Raw genomic sequence first — 26,254 nt, 5'->3', positions numbered from 1 at the left:
TCTCTCCAGATCCCCAATAAGATTCCCCACTGGCACAGCTATAGATTGGAGTCCTTAGCCAGGGTCCCAAGCCAAGTCCTCCCAGTACTCCCTCTGTCCAACCAGTGCTTCGTGTCCCTGCCCAAGTAGCTGACACACACGCATACTTTGAGATATGGTTTATATACAAACACACAGACACACCTGGGTAAGATTGGCACAGGTTCACTAGGTATGCCCCTTCTGCCCAGGCTATAAGGTAGTAATCCACTGCCACCAGATCCCCTAATATCAGCTACTAAAAAGGCCCTTCCAGAGGGTATCCAATTATTACTGTGAAATATTATTATCCAGTTAGTAAGTGTGACCAGAACTTTTAAGGCTTATTGGAGTGGCTTTGTACAGTATCACTATATACATGCAATGTACTCTAGAGCTTAAATTATCTCTACACAAAACAGCCACAGTTGAAACGTTTAAAATATTTAATAATAAATAATAAAACACAAGACAATACTTCTTACTACACAGTGCTAGTCAAGAGTTCAGACATCACAGGAAAATTCTGAAAATAATACTACAGAAAACAGCTAGACTAAACTTACTATTTTTCTATATTTTCCTCAGAGCAATCATGGTTCTAAATAAACTTACATACAGAGCAAAAGCAGAGTACTGGTGAGTTGTCAGTTCTGAAGACAAATGCTCTCTCTCTCTCTCTCTCTCTCTCTCTCTCTCTCTCTCACTCGCTCTCTGCCTCTCTCTGAGACAGTCTTTTAAATTGATAGACTCATTTCACATTACATCGTTCTTCTGTGGTTCCCAGGCTAACAGAAACTCAGAGTTTAACATATCTTTGATCTTGCACCTGGTCAGTAAACCACAGCAATTCAAGACATTATATATGTAAAATCTAGCAATTAACTCTGGTCTCAAAACAATAGCAAGAATCTGCTGGTCCAGACATCATGGCTCCGAGTTTGAGATCAGTCATACAATGCTTGACTTATCAGCTTTCTTCCAGCAGAGTGCACTGTTATTACATTTTTGACATTCAACATTTAACACAATTTTCTTACATTTAAGAGAACAAGCCTGTGGCTTATATTAATATTTATAAATGACAGAATTATCTACAAAATTCTATCTAGCTAGGCTGGCAGACTTCACACCTGGCTTAAGTGATTATTCCAGCTCTTAACCATCCTTGGACAGTGCTGGGAGATATTCAAGTTAATGTGGCAAGAACTGCTATGTTTTTTTTTTACCTAGCAGATTGTGATAAGTTGAAGTGTGCCAGGCATGATGAGTGAGTAAAAGTAACAAACAAAAGGAACAAGTAGAAACAAGTATATCTTTCAATCTTTCACATGGCTCAGAGGGTTAAGGCTGCAAGCTGTAGTTCCTGTGGTATAGGGATTTATTCCTTCAGCTCTCCTTTGCTTAAAGTGTGACCTTGAGCAAGTCACTTAACCAGATAGTATTTGGGGGCAAGTGGGAAGTGGGCTAAGTTCTTCATTCTTCCTCTGGATAGTAAGTCCAAGTAATATAGGAAATGTAGTTACATCTACCTGAATATACCAATGGATGTTCTTTAATAAGACTCACAGTTTGCTCCATGATGCAGTGTCTTTGTATATGATTTCATGGCCAAGAATCACTGATGCATTATTCCTAGCAGTGGTTTTATGTAGCAGATCCACAATAGGTGAGGAATGCAAACAAACAGGAACCCTGAGAATGTGGGTGAAGTTTTATTTAAACAATTGCCTGCTTATGATCTTCTGCATTGCTAAGATGCCTAATTTAGTGATTAGCTGCTTGCAGCATCTCTTAAAGAAATCCCATCACAGCATTTGCTAGGCATGGCATGTCAGGTAATACACTGTACAGGTACATGTGTTAAGAATTAGCTAGACATTGCATAGCAAAGAATAAATTAAAGCACAAAGTGGGAGCTACAGTATTAGTCATGGAAAAACTAATGCACTGCAGGCACCATTAACTAAATAGGCACCATTAACTAAGTAATGTTTGCAACAATGACTAAGCTGAGGTACAAAAGCAAAAATACAAAGCGTGTCAGTAGAAGTTATTTTAGAAGACAGTTAGTGCACTTACTAAAACAATGGCCTATACCTAAGGTAGCACATGTTGCTTTCCATAGGGGTGTATTGGTGAAGTTGCATCAAAATATGATGCTCAGTTATCCTCTTAAAGACAAACAGCAATTATGGAAAAAGAAACTAGCAGTTAAGCATGCGGCAGAAATGTCAATATGCATAAGTACAGTACACTACAGCAAGGAAAGAGGCAAATAACAAGGCAGAGGCACCTTGCCCATTAGCACAGTGGTTCAATTTTCTTCTGAAGTCAGTATTGGTGAACTGGATATAGAAATTGCTTTAATACATCAGAGAGCCAGCCATGATGGCAAGGATGCAGCAAATTTGGGGCTTTCTTTGATGGAGGAGCTGGAAATTGCTTCTTGAAAAACAAGGACCTAAATGGAGTCCAGAGAAAGGTTTTTGTAGCTGAACCACACTGTGTATGTCTGTATGCATGACAGTATGTATTTGGAGAAAATGCTTCATGCCTACTGAGATGATAATGACAATGATGCACTGAGTGCCATATAGGCCCATAGAATCATAGGAAATACAAGTCAACCAAGCTTATTAGTCAGTTACGCCTTGTCAATACCCACCCTTATGCCTCAACTCCTTTTCCAAGGAAGGGTGTGCCAGTCAGCCTAGGGCTGAATTTGTAAGTATCAATCTAATCATCTAGTTCCCATATGGAGGAGGATACTGTATTATACTGCTTAATTTGCAGTGGATGTTTATTCCATAGATTTGGAATGTACTGCATAACAAACCTATCTCTCCACTTGTGCTGTTTATTTGTAAGGGTAGAATTAAATCCCTGGGCTTGGTATTAGTTTGATTATTTGATCTATGAAGATGTAAGAGATACAGGACCACAAAGTCCCTAATAGTGTGAAGGGCTAGGTGTAGATGACCCATCAAGAATCTATATGACACTAGGGACAGTGTTTCCTTTCTTTGGGGTTTTTATACGTGTTTGATATGCATAGTGGAGTACATCCCAAAAGGGTATTGTGTTCAATGAGTGGCCTAGTCAGTGCAGGATATTAGGGGACAATGACTTCTTTAGATTTGGATGACATTCCTTTTGTGATTAGTTGTGCTAAGTAGAAGGACTTCCTGACTGCTGTTCTTACATAGATTCATAGGGCAATAGTAGGCTGTTGATCTAGATGACCATTAGTAGCCACAATACCACAAATTAGAGGTAACTATCAACATGACTAATTTATACCTAATTTAACCCCTTTAAGGAGGGCTTGAGAGGCCAAACCCAGGGTGCATTTATAATTCCCTATTCATTCATCCAGGTTACACTTAACAAGGGTCAGGAAGCTACTTGGCTTTGCATCCAAAGAAAATCTATTCCATGAAAAAGAGAGAGTCTGTGGTATATGCATCTATCTCAGCAGTGGTTCTATTTATGTTTTGGTTGAAGTTAAGAACTCTTAAGAGTGTTATTAGTTTTGCAGACGTGTAGAAGCTAAGATGTTCTGCCTGTAAATGGACAATGTGCCTTTCTATGAAGCAAGAAACTCCACTGATGCATTTAGCATGGAAATACAGCAACCTATGCCTTCATAGAGGTAGTGAGGCATTGTGGTTTCAGTCTTTTCTGTTGTTGTGGCAGGGTTTTTGGCTTCAAGAAAAAATTAAGAGGACTGTCCTTATAAAAAAAAAATAAAATGCAAAACAATACCTTTTGTTCATCAAAAACTATAATTTAGTATTCCATATGGCAATGAAGTCATATTCAACATCAAAGGGTTTCTTACTTACACTTGAAACAGAAAGTGACCAATATACTTTAAGGTCATTGGCCTATCAGCTGAGTGACCTTTTCTGTAGTTGTGTTTTCTGTACTGTTTGTGTATGCTGTTTATTTGTTAGTGAGATGCTGAGTGCCCTGTATGCCAAACCTTGAAGAAGCGGCCTTTTCATTATCTTGGCATAAGAAGGCTTAGTTGTTTGTTTAGAACATGGTACATATGGTGCTGTGTGGTGGCTGTCAGAACTGTCCACATGCCCGGTATAGTCTACAGTCTTTAAAGACAGGTTGGTCTCCAAGTTTAGTAGAAAATTGTACCTCTCACATATGGAATAGTCTATAGGAAGAATCGAACAGTTGTCACTGAACATGAGGCAGTTCTTGCATTGCCTCAAAGTTCCTATTCTTATCAGGCTGGCAACAGATGGTAAGGGAAACTGTGACTTCATATTTAGTATCTGTCAAAATAAGTGTTAATAAATGAAAGCTACTGAGGTGGATTAGTAGGAAGGGGTTCCTTATTAGAAGACCAAAGATGCATTCTTTCGAATGAATCTTGGTCAAACTCAAAAGCCTGAAACGGCAAAATATCGAAGCAGCTTCTAAGCAAATTCTTTCCCAGGGAAAGAATTCGCTTGGCCACTTCATTACTTTGCCATTTTCGGCACTGTAGTGCAGTCTCGTAGTTGGTATAGTTAAGTAAGGGGGGTGTGGGGGGCAGAAAGTTTAAAGTATGTTTTTTTGTTTTTGGTTGTTGTTGTTCAAAACAAGTTTTGTAGTTCAAAATTGTAAGCTTTCGCTTACATAGGGTCGATAAATCACTGTTCGCTTTTTTAAGCGTTCGGTGATCTAATATAGACCCGTAGGAACTCTTTATGCTAGAACACCAAGATGAGCACATTTTAAAAGTTGCATGGAAAAACAGGGGTTAAACCCTCTAGGTAGTGCACTGTGCACTAAGCAGGCAGAAAGACATGAAAGATAAGAAGAACAGTAACTTACCTTACAATTCTAAGAGAAGGAAGTTCCTGGTTTGATCTGCTAATGCTCACTAGTACAAACAGATGAGATGAGACTGGTAGGAGTTTTCATAGACAATTTGTGGTAAGGGCAGTAAACTCAAGAGTGACATTGATTGGGTGGGTGGATATTCAGTTTTCTGTATCTATAGATATAACTGGAGGATGGAAGTATTTAAATATCTTATGCGATTGATACTTTTGTGCTCCTGGTAATAGCAATAAAATAGGAGAGGGAGAGAATATAGTAGTCAAATTAACACAAGGGTCAGACAGTAATAGATGATGGCTTTAAAAGTCACATCAGAGTAAGGGTAGGACAGTGGGGGGAAATCTACAAAAGAGAACTGTAACAAGTCAGATAAAATCCATGCCAGAATCCATCAAGTCACTCAAGCACTTGAGTCACTCAAGCACAGTTAACTGTATGACTCAGTCATAGTCCATATGGGGGTAAATGACTTGAGACCTACCTCACTAGACTATATGAAGAGAGACATGAATGAGCTGTCAGATTATGTGTCACAGGTAGGGATAAGCCTAACCTTAAGCAGCATTTCTACCTTCTCCAAGGATGATGCCACAATACAAAGAATGATTGACTTTAAATTGTAACAATTGGCTTGGCTTCTGGTGTCAGTCCAAGGAAATCCAATATCTGTCAGCCTGGGAAGACATGGTTGACAGGCCATGCTGCTTTGCAAGATATGGTCTGCACCTGTCTCCTTCTAGGCTTTCAGATACTGACAAAGACATTAGCCACCCCTATGGTGCCTTTTTTTAGGCAGTGTCAAAATAACCATCCTCCCAACATAACAAAACCCTATCAAGATAAACTCAGGATACTGTTGATTAATGCTAGGTGTCTAAAAAGGAAATTGCACTCCCTGGTAGCACTTCTTACTTTGAAAGATGCTGACATCTGTGCAATCACTGAGACATGGTTCAAAGGCATGGAAAGCACCCTGGCCGTGCAGGGCTACAATATCTTCCATATGTTCAGACCACAAACCGAGCATGAAAGATCCAAAGAAGGAGGTATATCCATCTTCATTAAGGATAAGTACACCTCTAGAATCGTCAAACAATATGACTCTCTTGAGCTACTGAATGCCCAATTAACTATAGGCATAGCCCCCTACCACACCATAGCTAGTTATAGATCTCCCACCATGAAACAGGGAAAGCATATCACATACCTGGACTTACTGGAGTCACTTGCCATACAGCCCAACACCTTACTCATGGGTGATTTTAATTATCCTACCATTGACTGGGAAACATACACAACAACAGAGGTTCTTGGACTTTGTCAATGCAAATGCTGTGGAACAGCTTGTCAGCACATCCACATGCGGCTAAAAATGTCCTGGACATAGTACTTACTAACATGGGAGAGCATTGTGCCCCCCCCCCCATGTGACGTCCTCCCTGGTAAGATTGGATCATAAATCTTTCGCATTCAAATAATTATAAGACCAGATACCCCATCAAGCTAAAAAATGCTTAAGAATTTTTCAAAGATAAATTACCTCCTACTAAATGATGGTATAAGACATTTTAAAGCCCCTTCGAATATAGATAACACAGACTCCTATACAGAGGTGTACACCAGTGCTCTGTATAACCTCTGAAGCAGTTATATAAAATCAGCTCTACCAGACTAGATTAAAACCATGTCTTGCCAAAAAAACAAGCTACCCTGGTGAATCCCTAGTATAATGCCTAGTATAAACAGGTTATACAACAAGAGAAATAAATTAATGTCCAAGAAAAAGAGGGAACTAGCTCAGCAGAGGGAGAAATCCCTTTCTAGCTTAAACAAATAAATTAGAGATCTTGTCAAGTCCTCCAAAGCTAATTATGAAATAAAAATAGCCTCCCTAGCTAAGAATAATCACAAGGTATTCTTTAACTACATCCAAAATCTAAAATGTAATACCCAGCTAAGAGAAGAACTGGTTGTGGATGGTACCACCCATACTCAAACAGAGGTAATAGCCAACCTGCAAGCTGACAGATTTGGAGCAAACTTCACCCTCCTGTCCTCTAGAGTCATCCCCAATGTATACCTGCCACTATTACTCAGTCTATTATTTCAAGAGAGCAGGTCAGCTCAGGGCTCTTCATGGCCAAAAACATGTGACCAGACAACATCCTAGATTGTCTTTTAAATAACTTAAAACATGACCTAGCAGACCCACTTCAATCCCTGTTTAACCACAGCCTGAGAACTGGCTATGTTCCAATGGAATGGAGGATAACAACAGTGATACCTCTGCACAAAGGAGGACCATCAACCGACCCTGGAAATTATGGACCCACAAGCTTGACTAACCTCATCTGCAAGGCCATGGAAAGAATCATTACGGACCTTATTAACAAGGACATAGATACTCTCCAGACTCTGGACCCTACTCAATTCAGATTTGCTACAGGTAGATCATGCCTGATAAACATGGTTGACTTCTTTGAGAAAGTCACCAAGGCCCTAAAAGATGGAAATACAGTGCATACAGCCTGTCTTGACCTAGCCGAGGCATTTGCACAATCCCCCCAATCAGGTATTAAATTGAAACACTCCAAATTGAGAATTTACCCCTACATTACTAAATGGGTAGCCAGCTGGCTGACTGACAGAAAACATACTTTCAAAGTGGGTGACTTCACCTCTAGCAAAAGACCAGTCACCAGTGGCATACCACAGAGTTCTGTGCTGGGCCCCTTACTGTTTGGAATTTATTTCTCAGAGGTCCAGGCAAACTTGAACAGCCTGTGGCTGACAATGCTTGCTGATGATTGCAAAGTGGTAGCAATCGAGTCCCTCAATGATGTTAATATACTGCAGACAGGGTTAATGCAGACAAATGATCGGTGCCAAAACTACAGATTAAAGCGAAATGTAAAAAATGTATTATTATTGCCTTTGGGAAAGCTAACATCCCTGCTAATTACATAACAGACAGCACCCTCCTAAGTGTAGATCCAGTGGTACATAATCTGGGTCCTCACGTTGACAACAATCTGAACTTTGGCCATCATGTATCCACAATAGTGAGGTAATCTTCTATGTGGCAAATCTTATAAGTAAAGGCATCACATCTAGATCTAAGGATGTTATAATTCCATTATACTCAGCCCTCATCAGACCAATAAGTGAGTACAATGCTCCCTTTTGCATGTACCTCACCAGATACCTGCAACAGTTGGAGAGACCACAGAGGTTTCTCACTGAGAAATTACAGGGTACACAAAACAAGTGTTACGCGGAAAGACTGAAAGCCCTGTCACTGTATTACAAGAGTTCTTAAAACACTATAAATACTTATGTACCTTTTGTTCATGGGAATTAAAAAACTTAAAAAAACTTAAGAAATGATTCATTCCCTAAATAATATACACAGACAGAAAGAAAACAGTCCCTATAAAAATAACGCATATATAAATATATAAATAATCAGTTAATTGCAGCTTATTGAAAAACATTAACACAATAACCCAAATAAATCCAATAAGTTACTATTTTACTAAAAATAAAATAATTAATTAATAATTACAAGTATAATTTCACTGCCCTCTGCTTGAGGAGAGGCAACAAAGAGACATAGTCGGTGGACTGGTGGTATTCAATTTGAGCTGCCAAAGCAAGTCTTTCAGTGGTGGTTTCCCATGAGCTACCTTGTGGATTGTGGTCAATTTTTGTAATATTACAAAATATTTTTTTTTTAAATTTGAGCATTCAGTAGAGTGTCTATAAAGTTCATTATTAGCATTTGCTTTTAAAATGTCATAGTTGTGCTCATAAATATGTTTTCTAAGGGTGCATTCAGTCTTCCCAACATAAACACTGAACATTCAGAGTACAAAGCTAAATATACCAATCCCCTAATGTTGCCCCCCCCCAAAAAAAACAGGGATATGGCCAATTTGATGGTTGGTTAATGACTCATTTTTTATCAGCACAAGTTATTGCCATGAAAGAAGACAGTCATGTTAATAGCTTGCTTGATTCTATTAATATTTTTTGAGAAGAAATTGACTATTACATAACCTCCAGTATAATAGTGCCTGTTTCAGAGAATTTATTAAATTAGAAATAGTTCCAGTGGGTATACAGTACCTTAGATTTCTGAATGAAACAAAATGTGGCTCTGTTTTTTACCACAACCTAATTACGTTGTGTAATAAGCAGGGTCTTGAATTACTGGAGTTGATGATTAAGCATAGCGATGAATTAATTATTGGCCTTTAGAATTAAATCAAAGCACTCAGTAATAAGATTAAAGATTAACTTTGGTTTGACATGTATTGGGAAGAGTATTTTAGGACTGATCAATTTTGTTTTAAGATGAAAAGTAGGAAAAGTAAAAAAATTGGGAAAGGGCATTCATCAGTGTTGAATGTTTGCCACATACTCACTTTGAGGTAACAATCATATGAAAAAATCAAGTCCACCCCATAATAGAAGTATTATTGAAACAAATGTGTGTTCAGTTAACACAGATACTATTTATTCACAGGGTAATTTGCTTGTTGATGATAATGTGGGTGAGCCTGATCTTATGCTGGGAAACACTTTATAATTTCTACTACTCCCTAGATCAGAGAGATTAGCAAGACACCCAAACAGGGTGGATTAGAAATTTCACTCCTATCACCAAAACAGACAGTTATTGGGTTGATGCAAGGCAAAGGACAGTTTAAAAGGGAAAAATAAAGGGTGAGATGAAGGAGAGGAATTAACAAAGTTACCACACATTGAGTTTAGAAAACTATTCTTATCAAGGATTACAATGGTATTTTGTGACTAGGAATGGCTTTAAAATTTTTAATTATAGCCATCTTATGATTACCAAGGAACACTTCCCATCCCTTCTGTGAATTATGACTTAATGGACTCCTTAATTGAGTTTAATTTTTTTGTCTAGAAAAGTTAAATTTGGCCTTATAGTTTTGCAAGGCTGATTTGCTTGAGCATTTCAAATATATTTATTTATTTTACTGACATTTGAATACTGGGAAAGTCCAACTGGGTAGGAGTCTATTTTCAGTGAAGGCTCAGGAAAAAAAGCTCCAAAGTATTACAAAACATTTTAAGAACAATAATTTTACAGGTTTTAACAATACAAAAAACTATATTTTAAATAATTATAACAAATTAGACATAAAATAAAACATTGGTTAAGAATATATGCACGTTATATGATAATGATTTAAAGCAAGAGAAATTTTAGTATTTTAGCTAATTTATAGAGAAATTAAAGGTATGTTAGTCTAATACAAACAGGAATTGTAATACGACATGAGAGAAAAGCAGCCTTATGGTATATTTATTTAGAATACCAGAGAAGAGAAATTGATAGAAGTAAGTAAGTGACTATGGAAGAGAGAGTAAGGAGATGTAAGGTATGAAAAGGTATTTGTTCACATTTACGGATATAGTGTATCCTGGTGTTGAGCAAGAACAGAGACCTCTTTTGGCTTTGAAGTCTTTCAGAATGGTTCTGAAGTGTGGGGAGAGGGGTCATAGGTTCACAGGAAAGCATTAGGCTAACTGCTCTTGTGGGCCATTTTAAGCATAGCTTATGCCCCTTGGTGAGAATCAAACCCTGTATCTCCGATCTGTGATGGAGGTGCAGTAGATGGTATTGATCTGATGGATAGAAATAAGGAGTTCCTGGCCTTAGCAACATGGTACAAGTGCAGGCATTCCCAGCAGATTTGATAAGTTTGTGGACAGACAGACGTTTTTGATCACTGGCTCATAATGACCAACTGGGAACATAATTGTGTATAGTGTTATTTAGTGCTGGACAAGCAGATGGATTCTGGGTAATTTCATACGTTGTAAGAAGCTGAGTATATGTTAGTTGATTGGGTAGTTCTAACCAATTTAGACTTTTTAATGCTATACAGTGGTGGGTTCTGGAAAGAGTATTTACTGCAACGTTAGCAGCTTTGTTATAGCATTGTTCAAGTTTTGATTTTTGTGATGCCTGAAGGTTAGCCAGGATGTGAGTACATAAAGAAGTGTGGGGAGAAGATAAGTAGTGGCAAGTGGAGCTTTAGTTATGACATTGAAAAAGTTTTTAGCTCTATAAAGTATCCCTAGTTTTTGATGCATTTTCTTCTACAAGTTTGTACATGCAAGCCAAATTTAAGATTATCATCCACTATCGTCGCTAATAATTTGCATGAGAAGTGACTTCAATGGTTGCATTTTCAAGACAGAGGACTTTTTTCATGGGAGATGGATTTGGGGAAAAGAATAGTAGTTTTTTTTAGGGTTGAGCATGAGTTGTGAGTTACAAAGATATGTTTCTGTTGATGTTAAAGCTTTCTGAGTAATTTTTTAAAGGTGTGCCATGTTGTCAGATGTGCAAATGAGTGTGGGGTTATCTGCGTACTGCATTAGAGAGGTCTGTTGTGTGGGTGTGTAAGGGGTGTTGGTGAGAATATCAAAGAGGAGGGACCAAAGTTAGAGCCTTGTGCTACACTGGTGGTGACCTGGAGGTATGGAGAGAGGGTGGAATGCCATTTTACTGACTGATACCTATTTGAACAATAGAAGATTGGGCTGAGAGACACCTAATTAGGACATCTGTAGTACAAGTTTACTGAGACAAACTGTGTCAAAGGCTTTAGACAAGTCTAGAAATAAGGAGAAGACTGGTTTGCCATTATCTCTGCCTTTATTGACAGTATATATATAGGTTAGATGTGCAGTATTAGTACTATGGAAAGGCTGGAAGCCATGTTGTGTGGGGATAGGAGTTCTTCCTGCAGGAGATAGTTTAGTAATTGTTTTTGAATAACATTTTGTAAGTATTTTGGAGAGAGGGATAAGATTGCTATAGGTCTAATGTTAGAAATGTCTGTTGAGGTTCCTCCTTTGTGCAAAGGGATAATGTGTAACTTTTTCCAGAGAAAGGGAACATGGGATTCCTGGACTGACCTATTTGTAACGATTGAGACAGGGCAGGCAATGCTCTCAATAGCTATTTTAAGGTATTCACTTGGAATGTCATCAGCTGAAGTAGAGCATGGTTTGAGTTTCTTTAAGAGTAATTTTATATAGGATATAGGCACAGATTTGAAGGTGAAAGTGGATGTGGTGATACATGGCTGCTGTGCAAGGTTAGGATTAGATGTTGGGGACTCCTTGGTTACAGATACTATACAATCTCTGAACTGTGAGGTGAATTGCATTGCAGTTTCAAGTGAGGGGTTATTGGGAACATGATTAGGGATGAATTTGTGGCTGGGATGCAAGATTTCTTTAATGGCCATCCAGAATTTTTTTAGGGTTGTATTTACTATTATTCTTAAAGTTATTATATTTTTGTCTTCATTAAATTGATTTTTAGTATGGTTGTGAAGCATTCTGAGGTCCTCAGGATATTGTGGCATTTTATTTATATTTTGCCATGTTGTCCATGCTTTGTCTCTATCCTGCATTAGCATTCTACTCTTTTTGGATGGTGAAAAAAGCAATCCCAATAGTCGACCAGAAACACACCAACTTTATTAACCACAATGAGTTCCTTAGACTAAGCGCTTTCGCCAGTAATTAGCTTCAAAGAACTCATTGTGGTTAATAAAGTCGGTGTGTTTCTGGTCAACTGTTGGGATTGCTTTTTTCACCTTCCTAGTTATTTTCCCTGTTGGGAATTGGTCTTTGTTGTACTCTTTGTATAGCCAAATTGCATTATTTCTTTAGTCTCTTCCTTCTAGGAAGTGCAAGGCTATTCAGGATAGTCAAGAAAGCTGTAGTGAGTTCATTTACAGCATCATCTAAAGGGAGGATTTTTAGGAAGCACCAGTAAATTGATGATAAGCTAGTAATGATCATTTCTGGTTTAAACTTTGAAATGTTGCATGTTGTTTTATAAACATACTGTTTAAGTTGATGTGTGAGATGTCTGGTTATATAGACTGGGAGATGATCACTGAGGCAGTCAGACATTATGCCAGAGGTGGTATATTTGTTAGGGTCTGATACTAGGATCCAGTCTAACAATGACTTTGAAGTCTTGCTATAAAATGTGGGACTAGTAATTAGCTATGTGAAACCAAATAAGTTCACACTAGATATAGGGGAGTTACAATTTATATCCAACCGACATTCACATCACTAGTAGTATCTTTTTCTTGTGGAATTGTTATGGCTATCCCATGTAGAATATCTTCCAGTATAGCTGTATTATCACTAGCTGGGATGTAAAGAACAGTAATGCATATTTGCTTATAATTGTTTAATTTCAGGAAAGTAATAACAAGCTCAGCTGAACTGAATTTTGGTATTGGTATCTTGTATGTGGAAATGTAGTAGTTGTTGGGAAATATTAAGGCAATACCACTGCCTTTCCTCTTTATACAGTCATTACGGATGATATAGCTGGGAGTTGTAATTTTGGAGTAGTTTATGTTGGGTTTAAGCCAAGTTTCAGTTACAGCAAGAATATCAGCCATGCTGTTCAGCAATTGTATTTCTTATTTTTCTAGCAATTATGGCAGCAATAGTTAGGTTATTGGGGTTGGGTGTTGACCATTGTAGAGTTAGAGTAGTGTATGGAAGAGAATTTTCTTGTTGTCCGTTGTAATAGGTTGGGCCAGGATTAGGGTGAATGTCTCCTACTGGAAGGATTTTTGTATATTGGGGAATTATAGATACTTGTTTTCTGAGAGCATTTTTCCCATTAACTTTGTTTTAGTTTGAGTTGAAATAGAGTTAATCAGTCTATACTTGGGTTAAATATGACGGGCATCATTAAAGAGGTTTGGTGAGATGTAAAGAGAGTGTAGAGAGGATGTATAAATAAGGAGACAGACTTGGAGATATGTTGAAAGCTATTATAGAGTCTTGGTATGATGAGAAATGCCCCAGTACCAGAAGAAGAGCAGAGGATAAGTTGAGGAGTAGCATAATTAAGTAATGGGATCTGTATATTATAGCTGGCAAGTAGTGGGATAATAAGGAACAAAAAGAAAAAAGATGTTGCGGGGTAGAAAGGCATTTAGTGGACGTGGTGTCTGAAATCTTGCAAAGGGTATGTAGGAACGAAATATTTTCCATGAAGGAAAAGAGTTAGGTTGTCCTAGTATCTTCTTTAGAAAGTAAGGAATAGAGGGGGTTTAAAAGGCTAGAGTATAAGAATGTTGTTAGAATAGGAAGAAGTGAGTGTTCATTTGGGAAAAGTAGAAGATACAATGCAGAATCAAAAGGTGCTGTTACGGAGGGCTGTGACTATGAATGAATATAATGCAAAGCAGTATGGGAGGGAGAAAGGTAGTCAGGAATGGTGCTAAAAGATTAAATGAAAGCTGGGAATTAGGTAAAAAGAAATGGGGTGTTTGTATAAAATAGTAAATTTGTTTGGGAGAGTTAGGGAACAGGAGTCACAAATGAAATATGTTTGTAGGAAGTATGATAGTAGATTAGGAGGGGGTGGTTGAGTATTGGGGCAGGGTAGAGGAGCAAAGCCAAGCATAGCAGACTTCCATGTAGAGGTCAAATTATAACTGAGAATAATCAGTTTATAGCCAATACAAAGCAATTAACAGAGAGATACAAAGCAGAACAGGTGCTTTTCATTTCCAGACTGCAGAAACTTGCAGGTTCTGCATTGTGGAGGAAGTTGGTGACTGACTGAAAGAAGAGAGAATAGTGAATAGATCATGGCAGTTTTGTAAAAGGAGTATTTACATTCCTACATCTAAACTTTTGGTACAAGTGTTTGCTTCACCTTGTGGAAGTGATTTTTATAGTTTTAGTGCTTCAAGACCAGTTAATGTAGATTTTTCAACCTTACCCAGAAAATGAGCCTGAGTAAAGATAGATCTTAAGGGTTATGAAGCCTGACAAAGGTGCTGGAATTGTGCTATATGACTCAGTCGATTATGTCAGTGATATTTTTCCCTGTTAAGTAATGCTGACACATATGTTACAGTTTCCAAAACTGAGGTCAATTTAGCATATAGAAAAATAATTTTTTTTAGAAGATGGTTTATCATAGGCTCTGATTACACTAGTTTTGTTCTACTTTTTGAAAAACACCTCACCCATTATTCTACCCTTTTTGGGATCCCCAAAGTGTATAAGAATATTTTAAAGCCACCAATTAGGCCTATTGCATCAGATGGGGGGTCTAAAATTATTAATTTATAGTCATTGTTAACAGTCTGTTTAAGCCATTGTTTTCCCAGGAGATTGATATGCTCAAGGACACCTAGGAACTTTACGAAGACTTTTAGGAAGATTAGCCAGATTTCTGGGGGCAGTAATTTAAAATTTTTAAATATTGATGCAGTTAATTACTTTTCAAATATACCACAAAATATTGATATACATTACTTTCATGAGGCCCTTTTGAGTCGTGATTTTTTATCTGCCAATGACATTAGAATTATGGTGATCATTCTTAATAACAGCTTCATTTATTTTGAAAGGGAGTTGTACAAACAAGTGAGGAGTATTGCAACGGGGCAACTTGTCCCCATGCATTTGCTAACTTAGTTATGTTATCATGGGAGGGAAAATTCCTGTTTCAATCACAGTTTTAAAAATATTTCTAGCTATACTTCCATTTTTTGGATGATATATTAATCCTTTGGGAAGGGACTGAGACAGATGTTTGCTTTATAAACTATATTGAAAGTACAAACATTTTTTATAGGTTTACTTATCAACTTAATGCACAAGAAATTCACTATTTGGACACTACAATTAATATTTCACAAGGAAATTTCATGTCTGCTATATATAGAAAACCCATATTTTCCAAAACATATTTGAACTTTAGTAGTTGTTATCCCTTCTCACAAAAAAGAAATCTTGACAAAAGAAAATGTGTGAGGTTAGACAGAAACCTTTTTGAAGGAAAATATCAAATGGGAGTCAATGTTTATGGAGGGAGGCTACCTTGGCCTTTTGGTGAGAAGTATCATTGATGAGGTTGTCACAGGATGGGGTAGCAGGTATAAATCATTGCTGGTGCAGATACTGAAAACAGTGAGTGTAAGCACAGTTCTGGTGGAGCACATATGCTTGGTGGGAGGTTGATATAATGGTTAAGGTGCTTACCTTAGAAACACAAGATGTAAGGTTTGATTCTTACATGGGGTGATTGGCTAGGCTTAAAATGGCCCACAAGGGCAGTTAGCCTAGTACTAATCTACGATCTTAATGAGAACAAGGATGATGGAAACACTTTTCCCAAAGGTCTTATAATTCAGTATAATTCGGGTTCCCAAATGGTCAAAAAAAGTTGTCAAAAAGATTTGGAGTATTTTAAAAAACTTCTAATAAAATTATAAAACTTTTGGTAGAGGAGACCCATTTTGTATGCAAGGGTAAAAAAATGTTAAACATTTTGTATAGACAGGTTTCATTAATGACTATTCTGTACATTAAGGTAGGGTACAAAAACATGTGGATCATGTAATCATTGCAGGTTTATTTGTGAGGACAAATGCCTTAGGTTGGACAATAATATGTATGTGTCAGGGATTTCCTCAAAATGGCAACTGCAACCCAAGGAGGATTGGTATATTTAGCTTTGTGTTCTGAATGTTCAGCTTTTTATGTCAAGAAGACTGAACACACCCTTAGAAAGCATTTATGACGACAACTGATATTTTAAAAGCAAACCCTAATAATGCTCTTTACAGGCACTCAATTGAATGCTCAAATTTCAAGCAATTGTCTTTTGTAATTTTAGAAAAAATTTACTACAATCCATGTCCGGCTCCTGAGAGAACACCACTGAATATAAAGAATTGCTTTGGCAGCTCAAATTAAATGCCACCAAAACAAAAGGCATTAATGATTATGTCTCTTTATTGCCTGTCCTCAAGCAGGGGCAATAAAATTATAATTATAATTAATTATTTTATTTTTTAGTAAAATAGTTGCTTATTGGATTTATATGTGTTATTCTGTTAATGTTTTTCAATAAGCTGCAATGAACTGATTATTTACATATTCGTATATGCATTATTTGTATAGAGACTATTTTCTTTATGTCGTTATGAATTATTTATGGACTTAATTGTTTTTAACCTTTCTAACATTTTAAGTCCCCAAAAAAGTTATATAAGTGTTTACAGTGTTTTAAGAACTCTTATATTAATTGTATGAGCATAATTTGTTGTGGGATTATTTCAGAAAGGGAATACCTCATTGTCATTTTAGTGGTTAACTTTTGGTATTTGACCTTAGCCTTACATCAACATATTATAGCCTTTATTCATTTATTTATTTATTTATTTATGTATTTATTTATTTTAATATTTTTGATTGGATAATACTCAACCACATGGTTTAGTATTGTAGATTTAAATTTGTGGATGGAGGAATATTTTTAGTTTTGAAGAGGCCTGCTCTGTGTGGCAGACAAAAGTGTCTGCTCAACCTGTTTTTTTATCATTGATTGCCAGCGTTTGTGTGATTAAAGTTTTTATAGCTTCAAAAACTGCTTCATGTTATAATTCAGCAAGTTAAATTCCTAAAGGACCGTCTGTCTGTGCACTACTTTGGTTAAAGGACCCCAATATGATTTTTAGGGTCAATATTAGAACATTGAAGTTTCACATCTTTGAATGTTCTAATATCGACACCTGGTTAACGAAAATTGATAAGACCGAAAATTTAGAACATCGAATTTTTTCCTAGGGAAAACATCTGCTGTTCCAAAACACATACACACAACACAAACACACCAAACAAACAGCAATCCACACACATACACCTAAAATCTTACATCTAAACCTACACTAAACTGTACATACACCACTATCTACCCACTTACCTTAACCCAAACCCTAACCCTAATGTCTGTCACTGTCGCACACACACCTCACCCACGCCCTAACCCTAACTCACCTATCCCACCCTAACCCTTACGTCCACACATTCTCACACTTACCTGACCCGCGCCCTAACCCTATCTCACCTATCCCACCCTAACCCTCACATCCACACAATCGCACACTTACCTGAACCCGACCGTAACTTTCCACGGCAGAACTGAAAATAACAAAGCGACAGGAACGGACAACCGAATTCTTTCCCTAGGAAAGAATTTGGTTATCTAAAACTTCACTATTTTCAGCTTTCGCTTATTAGGTGTCAATATTAGAACATTCGAATATCTGAAATTTCGATGTTCTAATATAGACCCAATTTTTAAACTCAGTTAATTGGTAGAGGACTTTGTTTACATTTTAGTGCTGTGTAAGTCACATGTTCACACACAGGCAGGCTTTTCCAGAGAAAATTGATAGCATACTGCAGATCAAATTTCACAAACTTCAGTGGAGGCGGGTTGTTATATAAAGTCCTAAGACTTTGTAGTTTGTCCTTTTGTATTTTCCTTCCCCAGCCATGGGCTATTAGATTAGTTGAATGGTTGGTTTTCACTCAGCCAAGGATGTTATCCAGCCACATTCAGATCTGCAGCCCTTGCAGCAGTGAAATTATATCTTTTTTAATATATGCTGGCTTGGCAAGGTGAAAAACATGGCCTCTGTGGGACCAGACAATATCCCAGGGTATTTACTAAATCATCTAAAACAAGACCTAGCAGACTCATTTGGTGTTCTGTTTAATCATAACATTAGAACTGGTCATGTTCCTGCAGAATGAAGAACAGCAACAATAATCTTTCTGCACAAAGGAGGGCCGTCAACTGACCCTGGAAACTACAGACCCATAAGTCTAACCAGCCTCATCTGTAAGGCCATGGAAATATTTATCATGGACCTTATCAACAAACACATAGGCAACCTCCAAACTCTGGAACCAACCCAGTTTGGCTTTGTTAAGAGTAGAGCATGCTTATTATACCTGGTAGACTTTTTTGGGAATGTCACCAAGCCATGGAAGAAGGTAAGACAGTGTGTGCACAGCCTATCTTGACCTTGCCAAGGCTTTTGACACAATTCCCTACTCTGGCATCATTGAAAAACAATTGCATCTAGGGATTAACCTTTACGTTACTAGATGGGTAGCCAATTGGCTCATCAACAGAACACACTCTGTCAAACTTGGTGACTCTTCCTTCACCAGTAGACCTATCACCAGTGGAGTATCACAAGAGTCTGTGCTTGGCCCCTTACTGTTTTGTATCTATTTCTCAGAAGTTCAGGCCAAAGTAGATGGCCTCTGGCTCACCAAATTCGCTGATGATTGCAAACTGGGAGCAATCATTGAGTCTCCCAATGATGTCAACATATTACAGGAAGGGCTAACACAAACAAATGATTGATGTCAAAGCCAGGGTGTAAAATTAAATGCAAAAATTGCATTATTATTCCCTTTGGCAAAATAGAATTCCCTACAAATTATGATATTGACAGCACCCCCCTCCCAAGTTCCAGCCCAGTGACGTGTGACTTGGAAATGCAGGTTGATAGCAGTCTGAACTTCAACCACCAAGTTTCCACTGTGGTAAGGAAAGCTTTCTACACAGCACACCTCTTAAGCAAGGGCATAGCATCCAGGTAGGGAGATGTCATAACTCCACTGTACTTGACCCTCATCAGACCACTAAGAGAATATAATGCACCCTTTTGTATGTACTTCACCAGACACCTGCAACAGCTGGGCAGACCTCAGAGATTTCTCACTGAGAAAATACAGTGACTCCAAACCATGACCAAAATGGACAGGCTGAAAGCTCTGTCACTTTATTCTGCATCTTATAGCTACTGAGAGGTGACTTGTGCCTGGACTATAGGGCAATCCAAAACCCTGCCCTAATGGAAATGGTGCACATCCGCACAGCCAATGGTTCAAGAGTCACTTGCTCTAGGGATCTCAACCAAGCTTGTGACATGAACAGATTATGCTGGAGAGACAGATATGTCTCCCAGAAACTCAGCTTCTCTGGAATAGATTTCCTGTTCACATAAAACAGAGCTCCTCACTGATTCTATTCCAACACAACCTAGATAATTGGATGGAGACTGCAAATTCACCCCTGGGGTGGCACCCATGTCCCTCATGGACAGGGGTAGCTGGTGTTGATCACAGACCCACTCTGTTCATAAATTTGTTCTGCAAACTACCCAAAAAGAACAAATGGAGTTATTTGGGATTACTTGGGATTAAAATGGCTAGGCTTGTAAAGGCTCTAAGGCCACTAGCCAGGTAACCTCCTATGAACCTATTATCCCACCCTTAGCAATTGTATTGTTTTGTTTGTTTGTTTTTGTTTCATGCTTGTTGCTATATGCTTGTTTCCTTCACTGGTAATTATTTTTCATGTGGTGTACATTAGTATATCTTACTAGTGCATGTACTCATGCAGATATACCTTTAAAAATAAACAGAGTTTCCCTCATTTCACAAGACAGTGTTGCTTTGGACAGTTGTGTCTAGCAAGCACAATGTTGAGGTGCAAATGTCCTAATATTCTAGAAAAATAAAATATTTTACAATTTTTTGTTAAAAATGTCAGGCAATTTTGAAACTGAATCTTATTACTGTACTAAAATTATTTTTCCATTAGCTGATGGCCTTCAGGAATCACACAGGAACTATTTGTATAATACAGACACACTGACGTCCCACTCACTAGACTGAGTAAGGAGAAGGTCACAGTAAGCTGCCTGTCGGGCGCTAGAATCCGCCACATAACGCAAGCACTCAGGTCTCTCAACAGCAGGTACAAGTACAACTCAGTCATTGTCCACGCTGGTGTCAACGACTTGAGACGTACCTCCTTGGACTACATGAAAAGAGACATTGAGGAGCTCTCTGATTATGTAGCCCAGGCAGGTATGACCCTGACCTTGAGCAGTATCCTACCTTCACCTAGAATTATGCCACAATACAGTGATAAGATGATCAGCTTTAATAATTGGCTTAAATTCTGGTGTCATTCAAAGGGGATCCAATGTCTGTCTGCCTGGGATGACATGCTGGACAAGCCACGCTGCTTCAAGGGACGGCTTGCACCTGTCACCCCTAGGCTTCCGGATATTGGCAAAGGCTCTTGCCACCCCATAGTGCCTTTTTAGGCAAGGCTCAAATTCTAAACCTACCACCCTAGAACACAAAAAGGAAAAAACTAAGGGTAATGCTGCTCAATGCCAGAAGTCTCAATCTCAAGATGCACGCACTCGAGGCCCTTCTCAGTATGGAGAACATCGATGTCTGTGCTGTGACAGAAACCTGGTTCAAGGCTCCTGAGAGCACCTCAGCACTATCAGGTTTCATCTCATATCATGCGTTCCGGCCCCAAAATCCGGACAACACCAAGAAAGGAGGGGGGGTGTCCATATTCATAAAGGACACCCACACCTCAAGGTTGGTGGCAACGCACGATGCATCGGAGACCATCCAGGTGCAATTAACCATAGGCAAGACTGCTCTGCAATTTGTAGCATGTTACAGGCCACCCTCTCAAACTCAGGAACCTCACATGGCCTTCCTAAAAACATTGGAGGGGATAAATGTATCTCCAAACACCATCATACTAGGTGACTTCAACTACCCTAATATAGACTGGGAACACTACTCAAGCCCAAACACTCTAGCCCAAAGGTTCCTGGAGTTCATAAACTCAAATGCCATGGAACAACTAGTCACCATCCCCACAAGAGGAGAAAACATACTTGATCTCATCATCATGAACATGGGATCACAATGTTCAACACCGGAAGTATACCCCTCACTGGTGAGATCAGATCATAAACTAATCTCGCTGGAGGTCCTCATCCTGCCCCCACCTGAAATAAAAAAAGACCACAGTGAAAAACTTCTCAAAAGCCGACTTCACACTTCTAAAAACTAGTGTGGTCTCCTTTAAGGCCCCTGAGCCAGTGGTAAACATTACTCAAACCGCTGAATCACTTACAAATGCCTTCTACCAGCACCTACAGGACTGCATGGATCAGACAATCCCAAACAAAACTAAGACTCTTTGTACCAAAGGCAAGCGTCCAGTCTGGTGGACCCCAGCCATAAACAAGCTCTACAACAAAAGGAGGAAGCTACTACAAGATAGAGCAAAATCCTTGAAAGGTAAGACACCTTTGATCATTATAAGTAAAAACTAAGAGCTCTCATAAAATCATCCAAGGCAAATTTTGAGAGAAAAATCGCCAAGGACTCAAAAGACAATCATAAGGCCTTCTTTAGCTATGTTAGAAACCTAGGAGGAAACTCCCAGATATGCTCAGAATTAGTTCAAAATGATGTGAAGATTACTGAACCTACACACATTGCCAACATACTGGCTGACAGGTTCAGTGCAAACTTCTCCCCCCCAAAAGGAGAGATATCTATACCAGAGGATTGTAGCCCCCCAAACATCTCCAACGCCCAGGTGAGAACTGCTCTCTCCAAGGCAAAAAACACAGCATCCATGGGACCGGATGGTGTCCCCGGCTGTGTGCTCCACGAACTCAATGAGGAATTAAACCTGCAGTTAGGACAGCTGTTTAATCTTAGCCTCACCTCGGGATACGTACCCAAGGAGTGGCGCACAGCGACTGTGGTCCCACTTCACAAGGGCGGTGCCTCCACCGACCATGGAAATTACTGTCCCATTAGCTTGACAAGCCTTATCTGCAAAGCCATGGAGAGGATCATAATGGAACTCATAAATAAAGACATAGGGAACTTGCAGACTTTGGATCCAACCCAGTTTGGCTTTGTCAAAGGCAGATCATGCCTTTTAAACTTGGTTGACTTTTTCGAGACAGTCACCAAAGCCATTGATGAGGGAAAGGCAGTTCATACAGCCTACCTCGACCTGGCAAAGGCCTTCGACACAATACCCCACTCAGGTATCATCGAAAAACTCATCAGCTTGAATGTAAACCCATACATCACAAGATGGGTTGCAAACTGGCTAAGTGACAGAACCCACAGGGTCAGAGTTGCTGGCGCCATGTCAGACTCAAAGCCTGTCACAAGTGGTGTCCCACAGGGCTCAGTCCTGGGTCCACTCTTGTTCGGCATCTACTTTTCTGAAGTACAAGCAAACACAGGAGGGTTATGGCTGACAAAGTTTGCAGATGACTGCAAACTAGGCGCCATAGTCGAAAACACATCTGACACAGATATCCTTCAGAAGGGCCTCGCAGAAACGGATAACTGGTGCCAGAGCCATGGCCTAAAGTTAAACGCCAAGAAATGCATAGTCATACCCTTCGGGAAAAACAAGGTTACCCCTAGCTACCATATAGGTGGCAATCCACTGAGCACAGAAGAAGTCATCAGGGATCTGGGGACCCAGGTTGACAGTAGTCTTTCATTTGACACTCATGTTGCTAAAGTAGTTAGGAAAACCTTCTACATTGCCCACCTGATCATGAAGGGATTCACATCTAGATCAGGAGAGGTCATCATCCCCCTGTACTCATCACTCATTAGACCTATGATTGAGTACAATGCCCCATTCGGAATGTATCTGACCCGACACCTGCAGCAGCTGGAAAGGCCCCAAAAGTTCCTCACCAAAAGGATAAAGGGTCTCAAAAATATGTCTTATGCTGCCCGACTGAAAGAACTCCAGCTCTATTCAGTCTCATACCGCTTGCTCAGAGGTGACCTGTGCCTGACATATAAGGCCATGTCAAACCCAGATTTGATGAATATGCTTCACCTCAAAAAATCTAGATCCCTCAGAACCACAAGGGCGGGAGACTTAAACCTTGACACGGTTATTAATAGAACGTGCTGGAGGGACAGATTCATCACCCAGAGACTCCCTATGCTGTGGAACAAAATCCCGGTACATGTGAGGCAGAGCACCTCGCTGGCCTTGTTCAAGAGGAATCTTGACCAATGGATGGGAGATCGCAGATATACCCCAGGGATTACTTCAGTGTCACTGCTTGACAGAGGCACAGCAAAATAATAGGCATAGTTTTATGCAAACTAAAGGGGTGGCGAAAGCCACATAACTATGGGCTAGGCTTATAAATGCCCTTGTGCAGATAGCCTAGTATGAACCTATGAACCTATGAACCTATGAACTGGTTCCATTCAACTGAATTTATTTTCTTTTTTCTTTCCTGCATTTTGGCTAAATATATGAAGCTTTCACTCCTTTCCCAAACATTTCACTGCAGTAGTTACCCTGATTACCTTTTGAAAGCAGAGGCAAATGTAGCCTATATATTTCCCCGTATTTTCCTATGTATGTGCATATGTAGGTATGTATGTATGCATGCAACATATAATCTATGTTTATATTTATGTGGTTGTAAAACCACAGCCTTGGTATGTTACTGACAGCCCTGCAATTTAAGGCATTCTTGAATGTCTATCAAATTTGTATATGCTGGATATGTGGTAAAGCATGTCTTTTATTAAAACTATGTATGCAGTGCATATAATTGTTTTAGTGGTATGCTTCACAGTTACTATTGGAATTCAAAGATTCATGAATTGTTACTAGACTAACAACATGGCGGGGGCCTTTTAAACTTAGCTAAGTTTTCCTGAAAGAATAATAGTGCCCTGTATCCAAACAGGATATAGTTTGGGCCAGCATTTATAAGCTACCTCTCTGCGTAAGGGACATAGGTGCCAGGCCCGGTGTAAATTTCCTATTCCCCATCCACTGGTCTAGGTTGCACTTAAACTGGGTAATAGATGAACTTAGCTTTACATAGATGGGAAACATGTCTCATAGGGGTGGCAGTCTCTGGCACACATCTGCTTCTCCAGCATGTTCTGTTTAAATCACAGACAAAATTCAGGTCCCCAGGCCTTGTATTTCTGGAACTGTTTGACTTTTGAACATACAGGAGATTCATAAGTATGGGGTTTGTGGATGCCTTGTAAGCCAGGCATAGCTCACCCCTCAGGAATATATAGAAGACTGTAAGGTGCTCTGCATAAGGCAGATTTGTTATGCCTTGTATTCTTTTTGTAAAACTCTCTGGGGTCACTTTGCTTGCTGCATATGCCTTGTCAGGTTCATACTGAGGGGAGAATAGTACTCTATGAGTGATCTGATAAGGGCAGAGTACAGTGGGATAATGACCTCTTGGGACCAAGATGCCATGCCCTTACTTATAAGTTGTGCAACATGAAAGGATTTCCTCACCACTGTGGACACATGGTAGTCTAAGGTAAAGCTACTGTCGATGTGTGTATCCAGATACCTGAACACCAGGTCAACACTATGGGGTGTATTACCAACATAGTAATTAGCTGGGATGGTTGACTTCTCAAATGGTAGAGTTATGCATTTCTTAGCACTGAGTTTAAGACCATGGCTTTGGTACCATTTGTTAGTCAGAGTTGATGATAACCCCAAGTTTGCAATCATCTACAAACTTAGTTAACCATAAACATTCAGCATTTGCTTCCACGTCAGAGAAATAGATGCCAAAAAGAGGCGGGCCCAGTACCAAGCCTTGCAGGACTCAAGTGACTGGCCTCTTGGTGGAAGTGGTGGTGTGTTTGCTTTTTTTTTTTTTTTTTTTTTTTGAGGGTTTTCATTAAAACAAAAATTCTTGTAAGATGTCACATAAGTTCAAATGGATATGGCAACAACTGTACAAAATATCAACCTGCTAAACATTAGTGCATGCATGTAACACAAAAGCTGAAACTAGACATTTTTAAAAAGCTGTTATATATAACAGGTGGGAATATTAACTTCTTATCATAATGGCAAGACTTTCCATGTTATCTTTGAACATGAGTGTTCTCACAGGGATATACAAAAAATGAGTAGTGAACTATATTAAGAAATGCAGAGAGCAAATAGTTATGTTACAAGAGACACATTTCATAAAGAAATTATTTCAGGATGATCATTCAGTGGAATATCTGGGACAAAAGTAAAAGGAAGTACTTATATTATTTGCTAGAGAAGCTCCAATAGTGATAGAAGAGAGAAAAAAGATAATGGTAGATTTATAGTATTAAGGGGCTACTGGCAAGGGAGAATGAGGATTACACTGACATGTATTTATATTCTACCTAAAACTGCTACAGTGGAGAAATACTCAGCTTTGCAGTAGGGAATATTACTTATAAGTTGGGTCGGGAATTTGATTTGGAACAGTGAATATGTATCTGGAGGGCCTAGAAGGGAAATATAACAAAAGGGGGTAGATTTTTGAAAATAGTTTTGGAAATATTTAGTATGGAAGATGGGAATTCAGTAGTAGGAGCTTGGAGAAAATGTATATATTATTCCATAGGGTACAACAACTGGTCTAGACTAGACAGAAATTGTATTTCACAGGAGCATGTACATTAAATTAAAAGTTTTGATATGCATCCAATTACTAGTTCAGATCATGTGCCAATAATAACTAAAATAAAAATGCAGGGTAATGAAATAAAAATGAGACACTGGTGCTTCCCCACCTATCTGTTAAACAAAGAGGACTTTAAGGAATGG

Source organism: Protopterus annectens, chromosome 3.part1, assembly GCF_019279795.1.
Source record: "Protopterus annectens isolate FY-2018-M chromosome 3.part1, PAN1.0, whole genome shotgun sequence".
Taxonomy (NCBI): domain Eukaryota; kingdom Metazoa; phylum Chordata; order Ceratodontiformes; family Protopteridae; genus Protopterus; species Protopterus annectens.
The sequence above is the reverse complement of the archived record's forward strand: the minus strand, read 5'-3'. Positions refer to the sequence as shown.